Source organism: Macaca nemestrina, chromosome 19, assembly GCF_043159975.1.
Source record: "Macaca nemestrina isolate mMacNem1 chromosome 19, mMacNem.hap1, whole genome shotgun sequence".
NCBI lineage: Eukaryota > Metazoa > Chordata > Mammalia > Primates > Cercopithecidae > Macaca > Macaca nemestrina.
The window spans coordinates 50,142,899-50,164,042 of NC_092143.1; the positions used below are offsets into that span (position 1 = coordinate 50,142,899).

General features: G+C 40.7%; 1 pseudogene; it reads right to left on the bottom strand.

Moving 5' to 3' along the window:
* Positions 1-5,232: 5,232 nt before the first annotated feature.
* On the bottom strand, positions 5,233-6,061 carry LOC105499757 (UPF0235 protein C15orf40-like; annotated as a pseudogene).
* Between the last annotated feature and the right edge of the window lie 15,083 nt (positions 6,062-21,144).

Genomic DNA, 21,144 nt, shown 5'->3' on the forward strand with positions numbered 1-21,144 from the left:
ACAGATGTTGGCTTGGATGTGCTGAAAAGAGAACACTTTTACACTGCTGGTGGGAATGTAAATTAGTACAACCACTATGGAAAACAGTATGGACATTCCTTAAAGAACTAAAAGTGGAACTATCATTTGATCCAGCAATCCCACTACTGGGTATTTAAGAAGTCATTATGAAAAAGACACATGCACATTGCAATTGCAAAGATATGGAACCAACCTAAGTACCCACTGATCAATGAATGGATAAAGAAAATGTGGTATATAGACACCATGGAATACTACTCAGCCATAAAAAGGAACAAAATAATGTCTTTTGCAGCAACTTAGATGGAGCTGGAAGCCATTATTCTAAGTGAAGTAACTCAGGAGTGGAAAACCAAATATCTATGTTCTCACTTATGAGTGGGAACTAAGCTATGAGGATGCAAAGGCATAAAAGTGGTGTTATGGACTTTAGGGACTCAGCAGGTAAAGCTTGGGAGGGGTTGAGGGAAAAAAGACTACCTATTGGGTACAGCGTACATTACTCAGGTGACAGGTGCAATAAAATCTCAGAAATCACCACTAAGGAATTTATTCAAGTAACTGAAAACCACTGGTATCCCAAAACTATTGCAATTTTTTTTGAAAAAGTATTATCTTTTCAAGTTCACAGTGAATTAGCTGTAGGACTAGGAATAACACTCTACTTCCTGGCTTCCTCTTGATATCCCTTTGCTTTGCAGCTTGGTGATGCACGAAATGGAGAGGAGCAAGCTGTGTGCATGCTTTTCTACCTTGGGGGAGCTATTGTTCCCTCGCATTAGAACTCCATCCCCATTTCCTCTAACCAGCAGACTCCTCCTCATCCCCTATGTCTGAGGAAAAACATGACTTCTTCATGGAAAGCCTTCTCTCAGTTCCAGTCTGCCACCACAATCTTCAATAGGAGCTTCTTTTTCTTCCCACACATTATCCTTCTAATTACCTGTTAACTGTTTGTCCTGTCCTACTGTGAGCTGGTACAGTGCCAGATGCATAGCTTATGCTCAATGAATATTTGTTGGTTGAATGAATAAATATGGATTGAGCCCTTAGGATTGTATATTTCAGATATATTCACAAAGACACAGTACATTTAGCATATAGGTGTATTTTTTTAACATATAGTTTTGTCGTGTTGTACGCAACTCCAGCTCCTAAAGGAAAAATCATATTTAGTGGAGTATGTTGCTAATTCACATAAAAGGCTGAGAACCAGGCTTGGAAGAGGGTAGAAATGGAGCCAGTTCTAGAGGAGCAAGACGTGTAATGATTGCAACAGTCTTACGTCAGAGAAAGCTTGGTCAAAGGCCGTGTCAATAATCAGTAAATTACTACTATTTGAAGGTTCTCTCCCACCATAGAACAAATTTTGTGTGTTAGGTCAGAACCCAATTAGCATTGGTTGAGTCTGCTCCTTGGCCAATGAAGAAAGAGCAAATTCCTCAAAAGAAAATCCTATTAGGAAAGAGGAATGAATGGTGAGTGACTGAGATGGAAAGCACGATAAGGCACATGTCTGTTCCGTAATATATATAATGATGAACTGCTTCGAATCCTTTTATGTTTTCATCCTCTGGGGTAGGTGCCTTCCAGAACTTTGGGTACTTCTCATACAGGGGTGCCATATTCAGCTGAGATACCAGTCTTCTCCACGTGCCTGCGAGTTCCCACTGCCTGGCGTAGAGTTAGTATATGATAAACGTGTGTTGAATAAATGAACGAGTGAATAATAAATGGGAGAAGTAGCAATCAACAGAGACACTATGAGAGAGGATGGCAGAAGCAGAGATGCCATAAGGTAGATATGGACAATAATAAGCATTCTACTTCAAATTTATATTCAGTTTTCAAGTATTTCTTACAACAACCTTGTAAATAGACAAGAGAGTTAAGTTCTGTATTTTACTGATGAAGAAATTAGACTTAGTGAGAGTAAATTATTCTGTGTCACTAAACTAATTATTTGCAAAGCTGGCATCAGAATATAGGTCACCCATCTCCAGTCTAGTGCTGGATATAATAGTTGAGTAATTTTTTTTCAAATGTTTGGTTATGGATGATAAGTCGGAGATGAGTATAGTGTTTTGTAAGGGAAAAATAATGTCTGAGGAAATTTGAAAATAAGGACTTGTATTAAAAATGAAGCTAATAAGAAGTACCATGTTTATCTGCGTATAGGGTGTGAGAGTGGACAGGGTATTTGCCTGTGTATGTGTGTTTAAAGTGGAACATTTAGATAGAGATTCTCCTAGAAATAGAATTCTGAGCCAGAGAATAAAGAAAAAAGAATATCATGGAGTCTTTTAAAAGGTCCATTTCTCATTGTTACTATCCCCGGTATCTCTCTGAGCATTAAGTGTTGTTTTTAAATTATTATGTTTAAGGAAGTATTATTGAAATGGGGGTCCTTTTGTTGTTTATATTATATAAATCTCCCTAGCAACAAGAACAAAACAACAACAACAAATTCTGGAGAAATAATTTATAGAAAGAGAGAAATTATTAAACATATATTCAAGATATTTTAGATTGAGTAGTCATGTGGTACCCAATTATTGCTATGGGATGAAAAGCCCCTTAAAGAATACTTGTGAATACCCTGAATATGGATACAAAGCCTCTGGTGAATTACTAATAAGCCCACAGCACAGTTCAAGATCCTATGACTCTTTTGGGTCAGGGACAATATGGATTGTTACCTAGCAGTCCATCCAGGTGGGCCACCTCACTTCCTTTTGTTGTTTAGACAGCATTTGCTACTGTGGAAGGATAATGATGCACAGAGCCATCTCAACTCCCAGTTTTGGCAGGCAAAGCAGAAAGTATTCTAGTTTGGCAGTTTATTTTCAAGCCAACTTATTCTCCACTTGTCATCTTTAAACATTATTTAAAAATTCATATTCAGGTTCCCAGGAAGGATTAATCTAAGACAGAGAAGGAAATAGGGTGTTTGAGTAACTGACACATTTTGCTCATCCCTAATCTCCATCTGCAACTCCAACACACATGTTCACTTTGGTGAATGAACTAATGTATGTCAGAGAGAAAGGAGAAATGCTAGAAAGAGGTGAGAGCAATGACTGTGGTTGGTCCTAATTCTCGCTTTGTTAAAGACTGAAGTGAGCAGATTCTCAGTAAAGGTGTTCCTGAAAGCAAACAGGTCAAGAAAAAGGCAAGAAATAAAGAAAGCCAGAGGCAAACAGAGACCTCAGCAAGAGAAGGACATGACCCGCAGACGTGAGCCCCTGATGGAAAACAAACCCCAAAGAAAGCTTGAGACGGAACAGCAAAGAAAATGATCAAACTCCAGTGCCACTGGAACTTCGAGAAACTCACCTCCCAAAGACTGTGCTGTTGGTGAGGGCAGGGGGACGGTGGATAGAAGGAGAGAGAATATATGTCAGGACTTACTGTTGGCAGTATTATGATAATGAGAACGACAGTTCTATTCAGAACTTCAGCTTAAGAAAAAGTGTTCCACAATTTTGGCAGTTTGGAGGTTTGGCAATTGGTATAAAAAAGAAAAAAAAATCAACATTTAAAACTGGTGAGTTTTACCTTCTTCCTCCATTTCTCTGAGCTCCAGTTTTTCCGAGGCAGCAAAGTCACCTATTCCCTGAAATGCTTGATAGTCTAAATAGAAAAGTATTCCCAAGATATTTCTGAGACGTATGTTTTACCTTTTTACAGAGAGCAAAAATTAGCATTCAGATTCCTTGTTACAAGTCCCATTTTGATCTTTTTTTAATTGCCAGTGAAAAAGTAATGAAGAGCAATTCTGATTTAGCCACAAAAATCTTACAAATGATAAAAAAGACCAAGCTGACAGGTGCACTGAAAATGGTCATATTTTTTCCTCTCGTTTTGAGTTGAACTATAGCTAATAATGATACTGACTCATTCTTTGAACTTCTCGTGGTGTCTTTCATGTGAAGAGTTCAAAGCCTTTTATGAATAATAAATAATTAGGTCTTGCAAAAGTCCTTAAAGTAGGAGTGTGAGAATGACATTGTACCCATTTCGCAGTTGAATGATGGAGCTCCGGGCCGAGAGCTGGCCATGGAAACACAATCTTCTCTGTGGTCTCTGCCCTTGGCTTATAGATCTCACTTTGGGGGTCTCTCAAACTCCTACACACTTCTAGAAGAAGTCAGCCTCCATATTTTCACTTCTATCTCGTGCTAAACTCACTGATTTAAGCAACCTTCATTGTTCCTCCATTTTCTATTTCCGTCTATCACTCATTTTTGCTTGCTTCTAGGCTCATGTCATCATTGTCTCTGCGGCTTTGTGAGAATTGCTACATCTCTGGTGTACCCTGCACCAGTAGACAAAGTAGAATAGGGCTTCTATTCCCTTTTAAAAAACAGTTAAGGAAGAAGTGTTTATTGGTTCCCTAGTATGCCTGCAGCAGCAGCCTGAGCACAGCAAGAGCTTCCGAAAGAGCAAAACACACAGATCCTTCCTTGGAAAAGCTGTAGCGAGGTGAGGAGACCGACAGGACACACAGGGTATAGCAAAGAACAACACCAAATCCTGTATCAAATACTTCATCCTGTGTCACCAAACCCTAGGAATTCAAGAATTCAGAAGAAAGGGCTGAGGAGTCAGACACTTCCAGGAGGTTGGGTTTGGTTGAGATCTTGAAGATTGGGTGAGGATAGGATTTACGAGACAGTGGTGTTCCAAGTCCAGGGCGAAAGGCACCCTGGGGAGGAGGCATCTAGCATGTTAGGGGATAATAAGACATAAAGTTAGAGAACCTCTCTCCAGAGCATGCATCACAGGCCCTTGCACGTATTAGAACTGAAGGAAATGGCGTGTGTGATTGACACGTACAGGGAGTACAGGGCACAGAGCTTAGCACGGTTTCTTTACAGGGATGGGAAACTCAACCTAGAAACATGTGAAGATGAGATTTTTCTTCCTGTCAAGTAAATTCATGATAGCTTTCATTTAATGAAATTCTTTTTTTTCTCAAACATACAATTCACATTTAATTACAAGTCATGATTATTCATTACTTTTTTATAAAATGGTCAATATAGTCTTTAAAAGATGTAAAAAATTATTTTCTTTCATTTACATAAGCATTTTAAAATATAAAGTAACACTACAGAACACTGTAACAGGTTTTCTGTTACTTGTAAACAGGATTAGAAGGCAATCCCCAGAATTCCAGAACTGTCGTGGAGATATGGTAATTTTAATTTACAAGCTGGATAAACTGCATTCAACAAGGAGTCAAGGGTGTTGGGTTTGAGTCGCCATCTTGCATGTTATGATCTTGAACAAGTCTGTCAACTCCTGGATATCAGAAGCCCCACCAGAGAATGAAAGGTGTTAAATCAGGTCACTTTGAATATTCTTTCCAGCTCTGTTATTCTATAATGCCATGAAATCAGAGTAACAGGTTCCAGGCTGTTTAGGGTCAGGGATTTTAGAACCTATGTTCAACATATATTATTTTTCAAATGTCTACTTTTTGGAGTCATATATATATTTGAATGTGCATGTAATGACCTCTTCATCATTAGCAATAGAAGCTTCTCAAGGATGTATTTTCCATTTCTTGCTTTGTTTTCAGCTTTCTTTGTAAATTTCCTCAAGATTCCTTCTAGATTTGTGGAGTCCAAAAGCTTCACTACCTTTTCATGCGATGTACCACCCTTATCCAAAACCACATCACTCTTCCTGAGTTCTAAAACCTTGGACAGATACGCTGTAAAGCTCAGCATCATCCTCCCTCTCCAATGGAGGCGCTGGCGATAGCCACATGTACCGCCTCTGCTGTCAAATCTGTTGCAGTATTTTGTTTGGAGCCAGGTTTGGCATGGATGGCTATGGTGACACAACCTTCAGAAACAACTGCCACAGGACCTAAGGGAGGAAGTGGTCTCTCTGGTTCTTGGATCTGGCTTTTACCCTTCGTCATCGCGCCAGCTTTCCTCTGCATCTTGGTGCCAAGAGGGAGCCGAGTGGAGCCCCGAGTACTCAATGCTGCCCTGAGCTGCCTCAGCCCGCTGCCAAGCCCCGGCATCCCTGCCTGGGGAGGCCTTAATGAAATTCGTTATTCTCACTTTATTTTAACTTCACTCTTCTGCGGGGGGTCTTGAAGTATGTTCCACATTTCTGGAGGCAGGGGCTCTGCTATATGTCAGTATCCAGAGCGTAGAGCAGTCTAGGGGAGAGTGCGTGTCTAAAGGAGTATCAGGAGCAAGGGAATGTTCCCTGTCCGGGGCTCTGCTCAGTGCTGGCTTCTGGGAGGAGTTGAGCTTGGTTATGGGTTGACAGAGAGCAAGAAGAGGTCTTGAGAGGAAAGGAATGAGGACACGCAATGTGGTAACAGGAGGTAGTTGTGGGAAGGAAGATTAACAGAACCACCTTGACATCATGGTGAATGTGAGAACAGCAATCAATGAACCGGAAGACATCCGGGGACGGCTGAGGACCCAGCTAGAGTGTTTAAAGCAGACAGAATCTGCGGGGGGAAGGGGAAGGCCAGTCAGCAATATCCTCATAAGTTACACTAACCGGCACTTTGCCGTTCTCAGAATCTTTTTCTATCTACGTTAATTCATTTGATCCTTATGACATCCTTGGGTTTTATTACCCCATTTTACAAAAGAGAAATGTGAAAAATGGAAAGTTTAGGGTTTTCCCAAAGATAATATTGTTATCTAATGACGATTTAAGTCTAGAATCTGAGACTTATGTCTCTTCATTCAAGGCCTTTCTCGCTAGCATCAAGTAGCTTGGGGCAGGGGGAAGATGCTGGACCAGCTGGGAGGAGATGGCATTTCTCTTCCTGACTCTGGGAACGAAGCAGCCGTCAAGAAACCACTAGGTGTAGCTTGTCGTCTAGGCTCTGTCGGCTAGTGTCTCTGGCTGAGCTAGGATTTTAACATTTCCCTGTTAGACAGGAAACTTAGTGCAGGGCCATGCACACAGTAGGTGTTCCATAAATATTTGTTGATGCTGTGGATGCAGTACAACTGGCTCACAGCAGGCCCATCACACCTAATCGCTTCAGAAAGGACTGGGAGGAGATGGAAAATAAAAATCTCATCAATAATAGAATATGTTGTTTTTCCTTCTCTGCCCAGGGAGACTTTGGTTTCTCCGTTGTATTTCCAGTATTTTAAGATGGGAATAATTTTCACAGTGGCAGGTACAGCTGGTGAGATGCTGTTTTAATACGAAGGAAAATGCTAGAAAAGAATTTTAGAATATTAAGGAGGGATTTGATTTCTGACAGAAATATTAGCTGTAAAGGCCGGTATGAAGATTTTAGAGAAATTTAATTAAAATTTAATCTTCCTTCTAATTAAAGTTTCCTTTAATTAAACTTAAAATTAAATTTGCTTTAATTGGAGGAATTTAAAGAGTATTACCTTTTGAGTGTCAATCATTTTGAAAGAAAAAAGTTATGCTGCTTTGTCTAGTTTAAAATGAGGGTTGGTGTCAAATTTCTAGGAAAGTAATAAAAATGTTGTATTTAAATATAAATTAGCACTCCTTGGTGTCTGACTCCCCATTTGCCTGGTTCAGAAACATTTGTCTTGAATTGCAGTTTTCCTCTGTGTGGGAGACCTACAGGGAAGGTCAGGCTCAGACCACGAAGGGTTTGAATGTGAGAGTTCAGCCTTTCTTTCTCCCTTATTCAGGTTCCTCTGGAAGCTGTCTCCCTCCTTGCTGGAGTTCTCTAAGCCTTCGTCATGCCTTTCTTGGAGAGCCTTCTCAGTCTATCAATGTTTGGCAATGGTTACCTCCTGTCTTTCACTGGGAGCGGGGGAGGGGGTCCAAGCCCCCTCATGCCCCTTCTTTCCTCAAAGCCCTTTTCTGTGTGGTGAATTAGAATCCTTTCAAGACCCATATGTTCCTCCCCTCAAACACTGAGGATGAAAAGTGAGTTAATTTTTCCTCCCAGGATGAGAATTCCCTCTTATATGTTCCCCATTTCCAACAATAGTATCTCATTTCCTTATACCAGCCAAACTCAGAGGAAGTGGTTCTTCATTCTCCCTACAGCCTCTTCAGCTACCAGGTCCTTCAGAGCAGCCAGCACAACGATAGCTTCAGATTAATTCCTTATCCTGTCCCTAGATGCATGAAAGCAATGGCTGCTAGTAGGGTCTGGCTGCTGCCCATCTCTCCCTGATGTAGTTGCACACTATTGCCAAGTCATTACTCTAAAATTACTGGCCTTTTTCTTCTGAACAACCCAAATATCTAAACTTGCCATTCAAGGCCTCCAATCGTGTGTTTTCAACTTACTTTTTCCACATTCATGTCCCACAACTTTGCTAACACACTTGGTCTGCTCCAGCCAGTAATCTAGTTTATTTACTGCTCCTTAAACATACATCAAACATTTTGGCGTCCAAGTTTATTTCCGCACCTTTCTTGTAGCCTAGAATGCTTTCTCTTTCTCTTGTCTTCAAGACCCTCATGAAACTCCAAATCATCACAAAGTAACCCCTCATCAATCTGGCCTGGCATGAGGGCTCATTCTCCTGCAGCTAAGAACACTTATTCTGGCAATATGAATGCGGTCACATTTATTCTGTGTATTAGTTATTTTCATGCTGCTAAAAAACATACACAAGACTGGGTAACTTATAAAGAAAGAGGTTTAATGGACTCTCAGTTCCACATAACTGGGGAGGCCTCACAACCAAGGCAAAAGGTGAAAGAGGAGCAAAGGTATGTCTTACATGGCAGCAGGCAAGAGAGGGTGTGCAGGGTGACTGCCCTTTATACAGCCATCAGACCTCATGAGACTTTTTCACTATCACAAGAACAGCATGGACAAAATCTGCCCCCATGATTCGATTACTTCCCACCAGGTCCCTTCCACAGCATGTGGAGATTATGTGAACTACAATTCAAGATGAGATCTGGGTGGGGACACAGCAAAACCATATCATTTTGCATACTAATGTTTACATCCTTTATTCTGATTTATCCTATATTTGACAATTTCTAAAGCCTGGAAGGTATATAATTCCACTTGACCTCCAATGCCAGCTGTGATGTATGTCACAGAAGTGTTATTATTCATATCTCCTATCAGAACAATTAGAGTCCCTGAAGGGTTTTGATTTCACTCAAGATCTCACAGGTTGAGTAATGGAGTAAGGATAAGAATTCAGGTTCTCTCCCTGGTTATTTCACCACGTTCACTTTACTATTTTCTCCATCTGTGGAAGCGGGACAGCAAGGCAATTGGCTCAGGGGAGTGAAGACACTCTGAGTTCCAGGACTTCTATATCTCAAGAAAAGTAGCTCATCCACTGTAGGATGAGTCATGACCTTAGGGCAGCCACCAACAGAGACTGTCTGGTTGGATGGATTTGTTTTCCTCTAACATGGTGCATGCCTTATTATACAAGGTATTATGGCTGGCCTCCTGCATGCTCAGCCTGTCCATGGCTACGAAAATGGTAGAAGAGCATGTTCTATAATTCTCAACACTCAGTATAGGATCCCTGCCAATTATATAAGAACAATTTCGTTTTTCAGGTTTTGAGTTTCCTGAAAAACTCTGGTTTCTGGCTACTCTATTCGAATAATGAAAATGCTTTAGAAAAGAGAAGGACAAAGACCTTTCAGAAACTCAGATTTGAAAACTGTTGGGACTTGCTAAGCTGGTTAAAAAGATAATCTTTTACTATTTTATTCAAAGTAACTGTGATACAAATAAATATCTTCAGAGGAGGATAGATGACCAGCTCCTTGCCAGCTTTTAATTGCTAATGCAGAGATACTCTCTGAAGGGCATCTCTCTCTCTCTCTCTTTCTCCCCCCCTCCCCTCCCCTCCCCTATCCCTCCCTCCCTCCCTCCCTCCCTCCCACTTTCCTTCCTTCCTTCCTTCTTTCCTTCCTTCCTTCCCTTCTTCCTTCCATCTTTCCCTCCTCCCCTCCCTCCCTCTCTCCTTTCATCCCTCCCTCCTTCCTTCCTTCCTTCCTCCCTCCCTCCCTCTTCCTTTCTCCTTCATTCCTGTTCCTTTTTTTGAAAAAGAACAGAAGTGCCTGCATTAAAAGACACAGAATGCTACAAGACAAAGTAGTCATTAAAGCAACAGATAAAACAGACTAGGTTTTTATGACACAACATTAGAATTCAGAGCTGAAGCTTTTACCTACTGATATGGTGTGGCTGGGTCCCCACTCAAATATCATCTTGAATTCCCATGTGATGTGGGAGGGACTCAGTGGGAGGTAATTGAATCATGATGGCAAGTGTTTCCTGTGCTGTTCTTGTGGTAATGAGTAACTCTCACAAGATCTGATGGTTATTATAAGGGGGAATTTCTCTGCACAAGCTCTCTTCTCTTGTCTGTTGCTATGTGAAATGTACCGTTTGCCTTCCGCCATGATTGTGAAGCCTCCCCAGCAACGTGGAACTGTAAGTCCACTAAATGGGTATGTCTTTATCAGCAGCATGAAAATGGACTAATATAATAAATCGGTACCAGGAGTGGGGTGCTGCTGAAAATACACCCCAAAATGTGGAAGCAACTTTGGAACTGGGTAACAGGCAGAGGTTGGAGTTTGGGGGGCTCAGAAGAAGACAGGAAAATGTGGGAATGTTTGGGACTCTCTAGAGACTTGTTGAATGACTTTGACCAAAATGCTGATAATAATATGCACAATGAAATCCAAGGTGAGGTGGTCTCAGATAGACATGAGAAACTTGTTAGGAACTGGAGCAAAGGTGACTCGTGTTATGTTTTAGCAAAGAGACTGGCAGCATTTTGCCCCTGCCCTGGAGATTTGTGGAACTTTGAACTTGAGGGAGATGATTTAGGGTATCTGGCAGAAGAAACTTCTAAGCAGCAAAGCATTCAAGAGCTTACTTGGGTGCTGTTAAAAGCATTCAGTTTTAAAAGGGAAGGAAAGCAGGAAAGTTCAGAAAATGTGCAGCCTGACAATGTGATAGAAAAAAAAAATCCCATTTTCTGAGGAGAAATTCAAGCTGGCTGCAGAAATTTGCATAAGTAATGAGGAGCTGAATGTTAATCCCCAAGACAATGGGGGAAATGTCTCCAGGGCATGTCAGAGGTCTTCATGGCAGCCCCTCCCATCACAGGCCCACTGACCTAGGAGGAAAATGTGGTTTAGTGGGCCATGCCCAGGGTCTCCATGCTGCATTCAGTGTAGGGACTTGGTGCCCTCCATCCCAGCCACTCCAGCCATAGCTGAAAAGGGCCAACATAGAGCTTAGGTCATGGCTTCAGAGGGCACAAGCCCTAAGCCTGGGCAACTTCCATGTGATGTTGAGCTTGCAAGTGCATGGAAGTCAAAAATTGAGGTTTGGGAACTTCCACCTAGATTTCAGAGGATGTATGGAAATGCCTGGATGTTCAGGCAGAAGTCTTACGCAGGGGCAGGGCTCTCATGGAGAACCTCTGCTATGGCAGTGCAAAAGGGAAATGTGGGGTTGGAGCCCCCATACAGAGTCCCTACTGGGGCACTGCCTACTGGAGCTGTGAGAAGAAGGCCATTGTCCTCCAAAAACCAGAATGGTAGATCCAGTGACAGTTTACACTGCGCTCCTGGAAAAGCCACAGGCACTTAATGTCAGCCTGTGACAGCAGCTGGGAGAGAGGCTGTACCCTGAAAAGCCACAGGGGCAGAGTTGTCCAAGACCATGAGAACTCACCCCTTGCATCAGTGTAACCTGAATGTAAGACATGAAATCAAAGGAGATCATTTTGGAGCTTTAAGATTTGACTGCCTCACTGGATTTTGGACTTGAATAGGGCCTGTTTCCCCTTTGTTTTGGTCAATTTCTGCCATTTGGAATGGCTGTACTTACCCAATGCTTGCACGCTCATTGTATCTAGGAAGTCACTAACTTGCTTTTGATTTTATAGGCTCATAGGTGGAAGGGACTTGCCTTGTCTCGGATAAGACTTTGGACTGTGGACTTTCGCATTAATGCTGAAGTGAGTTAAGACTTTGGGGGACTGTCGGAAAGGCGTGATTGGTTTTGAAATGTGAGGACATGTGATTTGGGAGGGGCCAGGGGTGGAGTGATATGGCTTGGCTGTGTCTCCACCTAAATCCAATCTTGAATTTCCACATGTTGTGGGAGGGACCTTGTGGGAGGTAATTGAATTGTGGGGCAGGTCTTTCCCATGCTGTTCTCCTGATAATAAGTAAAACTCATGAGATCTGATAACTATTATAAGAAGGAGTTTCCCTGCACAAGCTCTCTTCTCTTGTCTGCTGCCATGTGAGACATGCCTTTCACCTTTCACCATGATTGTGAGCCCTCCCCAGCCACATGGAACTGCAAATTCATTAAATGGCTATGTCTTTATCAGCAGCATGAAAATTGACTAATATACCTACCTTTGGATCCTTTGAACCAACAAGATACTTGGAGTAGTTGTGAAGCCTAGAGCAGGATAATGAGAGCAAAGAGGCTGATGTGAAGATCTCCCCATCTCCCAGCTCCCCCCACCACTCCAGCCAAGGTAGGTGTGTCCCCCAAGGTAGCACCAGGGCCTATGGGGGCATGGGGGCAGGATTTTTACTCTAACACTGAGAAAGAATCCTTAAAATGCTAAGGAGCTACTGTGCTCACATCTTCCTTCAAAGGAAAATTCCCTCAAGCAGTTCTTGTACAGTTGCTGGGGCTCCAGTACCAAGTGTTGAGAAAGAAAGAACATGCTCTTCTACCATTGTCTTGACCATGGACAGGCTGGGCATACAGGAGGCCAGCCATCATACCTTGTGCAATAAGGCATGCTCCATATTACAGGGTGTCAAATCAGTCTAGCCAGACAGTCTCTGTTGGTGGTTCCCCTGAGGTCATGATGACTCCTGCAGTGGATGAGCTACTTTTCTTGAGGCATGGAAGTCCTGGGGCTCAGAATGGCTCCACCTGTCCTGCTTCGCTTTGTGACCTTATAATAAGTTATTACTACATAGGGCATCTGGGAATGTCTTTTGTTTGCAATTTTAAAAGCCTAGTATCCTGATTATGCCACATATCCCTCAAAGTCTTTCAATGTTCTCTAGTGCCTTTCCAATTATAAATCATCAAGCATGTTTTTGAAGACTGGTTGCCATTTACCCACCCTTCTGAATATCCCTCTGTTAATTCCCTCAATCAGGAGTTAGTAAACTCTGTAAATGGCCAGGTAATAAACATTTTAGGTTTCACAGCCCCCACAGTTTACGTCATAATTACTCAATTCTCTGAAATCAGACACAAACAATAGAAAATGAATGATTGTGGCTATGTTCCCATAAAACTTGATTATTGAATGCTGAAATTTCATATAAGTTTACAAATTTTATATAATTTTCACATCATAAAATGTCATTCTTTTCTTTTTTAATTTTTTTTCCCAGTCACTTAAAAATATAAAATTCATTCTTTAATCACAGGCTATACAAAAACAGGTGTTAAGCCAGATCTGGCCCATGGCCCAGTTTACCAGCCTCTGCTCCGCATAGATATTGTGCTCTTGTCCCACTGAGCCACTTCCATACCCCGGGGATACCTCTTGTTTTCTCACTGCCACATTGTTTTGGATTTTTTTTTTTTTTTACATGATGGTCAGTTAGGTGCTGCCACAAGTGGAGACAGAGGAGAGGCTCAGGAAAGCAAAGTTTATTATATGTACAGGTCGTCAAGACAGGAGGCATGGCATGACACATGGGAAAGACATCAGAGTAAACAGGAGGCAGAAAACAAGCCCAGGGAGCCCTCAGGCTGCAGCCTTCATTGGGGTTCCCAAAAAAGGCAACACAGGGCAAGAGAAGCATAGGACTGGCAGTTTGAAGAATTTCAGTGGGCTTTGGGCTGTGGAGGTGGTCCATCCTTGTTTGGTACTTTGTTATCTCTAAGAGTTGGCTAGCTCTTGGATGAGCAGGCTCTTCCCCAGCCAGAAATGTTTCATAAAATGTCAATATATTACAATACATAGGAAATTAAAAAACACACACACAATACACACATCTATGAGGACATTGGTCTCTCAAACTGGAAAATCTTATCCTTCATCCAGTTTTGTCAATATTCTGCCTAATATTCAAAATCTAGATCAAATATAAAATTGAGATTAGATTCCCCGTTTTCTATTCTCCAGCCATACTGGAAATAGAAAGTTGTTAGCACTTTGAAATCAGACTACTTGAGTCTGAATCCTGGCTTCACTGCTTAGTAACTCTGACGTCCTGGGCAAACTAATCTTATTAAGGTTCGTCTGTAAAATAGAGATAATACAAGTACTCAATTTACAGCTCATAGAACTATTGTAAGGATGAAATATTATAAGCAGGTAAAGAGCTTTGCACAGTACCTGACCAAGATGAAGTAATCTGTCCATGTTAGCAGTTATCAACTCTATGTCCTGGACTCTCTGTTGAATGGTATACTATCCCTCTGCAGGTTAGAGAAGGAGAACAAACAATGCAATATACTCTGTTTTAGCAAATGTCTTCATTCTTATTTGTATATTTTAATTTCTTCTGCTTGGTTTAGAAACCACTTAAAAGAACAAATGTATTTTTTTCTCCCTTGTCTATGCTCACCCCAACAAAGGAAATGTAATTTTCTTTCTTTTCTATTTTTTTTTTTAATTTTTGGTTTGTTATATGTGGTGATATAATTAAGGTAGTTTCTCCCTTTAACAAAAATGTATGCTCTCAGAGTCTTATCCTACCAGCACATCTTGGTCTGGGTACTGGAGCCATCGATTTATATCATTTTAATTCCAGGAATAATATTGGTTTATTAATTCTTTCTGTAGAAACTCTGCAGAAAGAATTTATTTCCTTTCACTTTTCGTTCGATAAAGTGTAAAGAACATCAGGTAATTAGGAGTAGGGGGTTAAGTTTTTTTTTAATTTAAACTTATTTTAAACCATGTCAGGTACAAGTTGGAAACCAATTTGAACTTTTTGAATTCAAGTGTAATTTTTTTCATAATCAAAGATATTTGCCTTCCATGGTGACTGCATTTATCATTTCATTCATTCAGGACATTTAATGAACACTTAAAGATCACCTTAGCTTGGTTATCTGGAGGAAAGAAGACACATGAGAGGCAGTTCTAGTACTGAAGTGGCTTTCGGGCCAGATAGTGCAGAGCCATACAAAAGAAGAACTAAAACAGCTGGCAGAGTGAGTGCCCGGGGTTAGACACACACCACTGTGCTGTGGGAAAGAGTGACTAATAGTAGAGATGCAATGGGAAAAAGATCCAAGGGTAGCTAGGTTGGGCTGAGAAGAGGTGAAGTTGTATCCCCAGCTAATGCATCAGCAGGAGTGAGAAGGTGAATGGCAATTGCAAGAAAAAAGAAAAACAATGGTTTTGTGTGATAAGAGCAAATAATGTGTAGAGGACTATAATGACAGATGGGACTGATAAATTTGCATCACTGTCGAAAATCTCATTGTGTCCTTTCAAAGACCTAGCTCTTTTGGAAGAAGACAAGGAAATCTAATTAAATACAATAATTACCTTTCTAATTCAGGAAATTTTCAGGAAACAATGTTTATAGAACCAGATATGGAAATATGAAAAATTCCTGATGTTTTGATGGTAAGTTGCGGAGATTGTCACCATTGCATGGCAATTTCTAAGAATGAAGCCGACTGGTGGAAGGCACTGTCAAATCATTTCACCCTACTTCAAGTCAGAGAATCATAAAATAAAGAAGTTTAGAATAGAAAAAAAATATGAGTTGTCTAGTCTAATATTTCCAATATGAAGCTTCTGTAAAAGTGCCATAAAATGTCCCAGATTCCCCGCGTAACAGTTGCATTCATAATGGTTTACAAGTTCATAATTACAGCCAGGTACTGTGGCTCATGCCTGTAAATTCAGCACTTTGGGAGGCCAAGATGGGAGGATCATTTGAGTCCAGAAGTTCAAGACCAGCCTGGCAACATGGTGAAATTGTCTCTACTAAAAATACAAAAATTAGCCAGGCATGGTGGCATGCACCTGTAGTCTCAGCTACTCGGGCGACTGAGGTGGGATAATCACCTGAGCCTGGGAGGTCGAGGCTGCAGTGAGCAGAGATTGCACCACAGCACTCCAGCATGGACAACAGTGTGAGACTCTGTCTCAAAAAAAAAAAAAAAAAAATTCATAATTACAAAAAGCAACTGTGAATTCAGTGACATTGCCAAATGCATCTGAATTTTGTTCATTTCCACATCTATATTATCTTGAAGAAAAATGATCATGAAATGTATATACAAGATAGATTATTTATTCAGGCTATAGTCAATGCTAGTACCCAAAAGATTTGTGACCTCCTTGCATGAACTGAAGTGGGGCATGTCCTCCTTTATCCTGGGTCTCGGGTCCTGTTGCCTCCACTGAGTCCCATTCAGCTAAATTCAGCCTTCATTGGTCAAGCATTTTCTATGTGTTTATTGCTATGCCAAGACTCTGATGGGCGAAAAAGAGAGCCAGAGAACACGATGCCTGCCCTGAAGGAGACTGTGGCTTGGTTGTTGCTCAATGGAATGCTCTTTCTATAGTGTATTAGTTTTAAAGTTTGCTCTGTTAGGATTCAATATTAGTTCATGATACGACTCAACAAAGGAAATGGTCAGAAACGTTGGAAAATAGACTTTGTGTTTTTTTGAATTAATGATTTAGTTTGTAACTGGAAGTTTCAAACACAACCTTTCAGTTTACACACTCTCCATTCCATCTTCTCTCATGCAACCTGAGCAGGGTTTCAGGGATGGCCTCGCTGGAGCTCACCACCAATTCCTGGAAGGGATGCTTGGACAGTAGCATTATTGCTGGTCCTCATCAAAGACCACTTTTAGTGTTTCTACCTTGGAATTCAAAATGTACAGGAACAGTGTTGATTTGTTTTGGTAAGTTTGGATGAGGCTTTTCTGGACTCAGGGGCAGACATTAAACGAGATTCAAGGAAAAGCCACTTCCAAACAAAGATTGAATCGATAAATTATGCAGCTGTGAACATGGCATGGGGCTAGATGCCTGAAGGCAGAGGGTTTTCCTCTCGAATTTTCAGTCCCTTCATCTGAGTGGCGGGTGGTATACCACATGGCGAGGAGCCTGGGCACTAGAAGGAGAACACTGAGGCGCAAATCCCTGCTCTGCTCCTCACCAGCTGTATGGCCTTGTTCTTTAATGTCTCTGTGAATCAGTTTCTTCATCTGTAACATGGATGTAGTTTGTGTAATAATAGTGACTGCATTATGTACTAACTAGCATATGTGAAGCACTTAGCCCAATGCCTCTTGTATAACATTCAAAAAAGTTAGCTATTAGTAGGTGCTATAAAATTATAAAGTTTTTACTCTCTGACCTTTGGCGTTGAAACAGTGGCATTAGATGGGTTGAAATTCTGGCTCTGCCTAGGCAGTTACGTACTGCCTAACTGGGTGATTCTAAGTAACTTTTTTTCTTATTTCTCTAGGTTGGTCTTTTTTTTTTTTTAAATAAAATGAGGACAATAAAACCTATTACATTGTTCCAGAGATTAAATGAAATGATGACATAAATTTCTTACCACAGAATCTGATATACAGCACATGGACAATAACGTGTATTGATGTTGATTTATAACAGCATTTGATGATTGTGATTTTATAAACATATTTGTGATTGGCTACTATACAGAAATTTCAGTGCTAAAAGTTTTGAGGAATAAAGTGTCCTCTGTCTTCAGAGAACTTACTAACTTGTGAAGGAGCTAAGAAATACAAATAACCAACAATATAAAAGTAAAATATTTGTATACTGGAAAGATGGTACAAGCCAGGGTATGATTAACTGTCAAATGTCTTATGAATCCAAATAAAGCAAAGAACCAGCAAAGACCTGTGATTCTGTGATAAACTAGACTTTATCTTAGAAATATATTTTTGGAAGATGGCAGCAAGAAACATTTCTCCTCTCACAAGTATCAGGGATTCTTCCTCAAATGTACAGAAAATGAATAGCAGTTTTTCCCCTGGTTAAAATCTAAGAATGACAGATGTCCAGACTGGAATGTCTTTCATTACCACGTGCTGATGAAATTGGGCCCTTCATATAGAATGCTTCTTTTAGTTTATTTTGGGCACTTTGTAGGGTTGGTTTTCAATGACTGCTACTGCAATTCTGGCCATTTCCGCATGGAAGCCATTCCACAGCCGAATTGACTCTTGGTTAGGAACCCTTCTCTTGCCATAGGGCTTATGTTTTCTTCTTCTCAATCTCATATCATTGTTCTAATACCTCCCTGGGTGACATAGAGCTATTTCCCACCTCTTCTGGCACTCGTGATCTTTCAATGTTTGCCCATGCTCCCCTCTCCATCACTGCCACCCCATCTCGATGCCTGAGCTCTGGTATTAGTATAAACTTTCCAAATTCAAATTCCAAATCACTAGGTTACTTTTTAAGACTGTGAGCTGACAGAAGTGGGAAGGGAACAAGAAATGGCTGTTGATATAGAGTAGTGAATTGCAAGCCAGCAGAGGTGAATGATTTGTGTGTGTCTGGTGAACTACCTGCCATCTTGCCCAGCTGGTGAGGAGGGGAGATATGGCAGGAATCAGCAAGAGACCAATTAGAGTCTGACCTCTTAGCCAGCATGGGTCCTGGCTGCAGGTATCTGGGCAAGGCACGTGGCCTCTAACTACTTCTCAACCTATGCACCTTGTCTCGAAGCTTCTGTTCTGAGGTTAGATGAAGACAGTGTGGAAGGGCATATGGAAAGAAACCATGGCTTAAGAATAGTTCTCAATAACATAGCTCCCTTGGAAGCTGACCGTGAGGATGACTAAAACCTTCTGGGAAAGAAAGTGAGCAGAAGGCACTGAGAAGAGAAAGTGCCATGGAGCAAATGGGGTATTGCCAATTTGTTTTACAGAATTAGAGGAAAGAATCTTCAAGGACAAAAGGTAAGCAAAAGGAAAAATGAATATACACTCTGCAAACACAACACACCACACACACATACACACATAGGTGCATGCTCATGCTCACTAACCTTATTCGTGGGAATTCTCTGATGTTCTGTGCAGCAAGATTGACAGGTTCCTGTCTGCAGGCTCTCTTTGTCCTCCAGAATCTGTCAAACAGGCAGTTATGAGAAGGTGCTTTTTTGGGGATGACAGTGTTAATGATTATGGATTTTCTTGTTGAGTTTAGCTTTCCTGACAAACTGGTGTTATCATAATTAAATGCACAAACTTTCCTCCTACTCTTCAAATTATCGTTACCCGAGGTTATTTTTTTCTGTTTGCTTCAGTTTCTCCTGACACCTCTCCTCTTAAACCCCTCCCTCCAGGCAAAAGTTCTGCAGGATTTAGGATTTCTTTTTCTTTTTTTTTCTTCTGAAAAACTACCTTGTTTCCTTGGGACTGCTGAACAGAAACGTGATCGTTATATATCTTCAACTTTATTGTGCTAGAGATATCGCAGGCTGGCCTGGGCACCTTAGAGTCAAAGGTGAGTATTGTGCAAGGCTACTTCCAAGTTTTCTGAAATCACGTGCTTTGACTCTAAGAGCTTCAGTCTCGGAGTTACTTAGTCCTTCGTTTTGAATCTATTGAGTAGGCATGTTATAGCATATAACATATAGCTATATATGCATATATGTAGCATATATGGGTATCATCATATAGGCATGATGATTCTTGTTATAATTTAAAACAAGGTCCTTATCGTCTACTTATTTCATTCTTCAGACTTATTTTCAAGTACTTTCCCTCATGCTCCTTTTGGTAGAATGACGGTGGGTTCTGGGAAGACCAAATATTCTGGGCCCCTGGCCTCTGCTCATTGTAGTTTTCTGATTCCACTAAGTGCATCCTCATTCAACCCTGTCTCAAGCCCGAAATCAAGGTCCATCTCTAGGTTTATTACCTCTAGAAAGCCTTCTATGACCCTCTGCCTAGTTTTATTCTAGAAGACTTTCTATCTTCCTATTTGTTTATTTACAATGGACTTTCTTTAAAAAGAGTAATTTTATGTTGAAAGGAAAATTGAACAGAAGATACAGATAGTTCCCCTACATCCCTTGTTCCCACATATGCACCGCGTTTAAAAAAATAAGAACACCATCGCATTTTTTTAGCTTTCATTTTTGTGTGTGTGAGTTTTATTTTCCTCCTAGTGAGGGTAGGAGTCCTGTCTTCTTGCAGAGTGCCCAAGGTGATACTAGTGCATAAGCAGTGCTTAAAAATGATATGCTGGTTGATAAAGACATTGCTTTTTCTTAGTGGTAGAAAAGGTGAGCAATTATGGGACATTGTTATTTTTCTTGTATCTTGCTTTCTGATGTCTCTACTGTTCTTATGACACACTGCAAATAAAGAACAAATGGCTAAAATGTCCAAATGCATGATAACTGTATCCATATTTACTCTCAAGGCAGACAAGAGCCCTCATCTTGGCTAATCATTTGAAATAAAGTACTGTTTGTCACAAGAGTACATATTGCACAAGAAATTACGTGTTTGGTTCTCTTCAGATTTGTCTGTCCTTTCCTAATTTCTGGAAAAGGAACTTCAACGCATGTTAGAGGTATTCCTTTGTATACCAATGATTATGATAACTGAAATGAAAAATTTCAAAAAGTTGTCTTGATTTCTGCTTTCTCACTTGAATAGGCAGCTTAATTCTATTTAAGCCTGGAATGGGAAAAAAACTCACTCACCTCAGAACCTATGACTAAGGATATTGAAAGATAACTAATATGATTCCCTCACAAAAGTAGGATTAGAAATGAACTATTAAAAATTTCTGAATTATATGCCCCAAAAGTGGCAACATTTCTTCTGTACAGACAGCTCTGGGTTTTGTTTTGTTTTGTTTTGTTTTGTTTTGTTTTTCAGAGCAGGAGTTTGTGAAGTAAGTCCTTAAAATCACATCTGTTCACCTTATGTGATGGGAAGGAGAGGCAACTTCTGAAACAGGGTAATTGAAATGGAAATACATTCAAATAAATGGACTCTGGAGTTCCACTTTGTTCTAAATAACCTCTACTGTAAGTTATCAGCTTATTTGAAAGTATGATGGGTGGGCTATCAGGGCAAGGCTGTATCTGATTTTTTTTTTCAGTCATTAGTCTACCTTCCCTTTTCATTCAACCTTTTGGAATAAGGTCTTATAC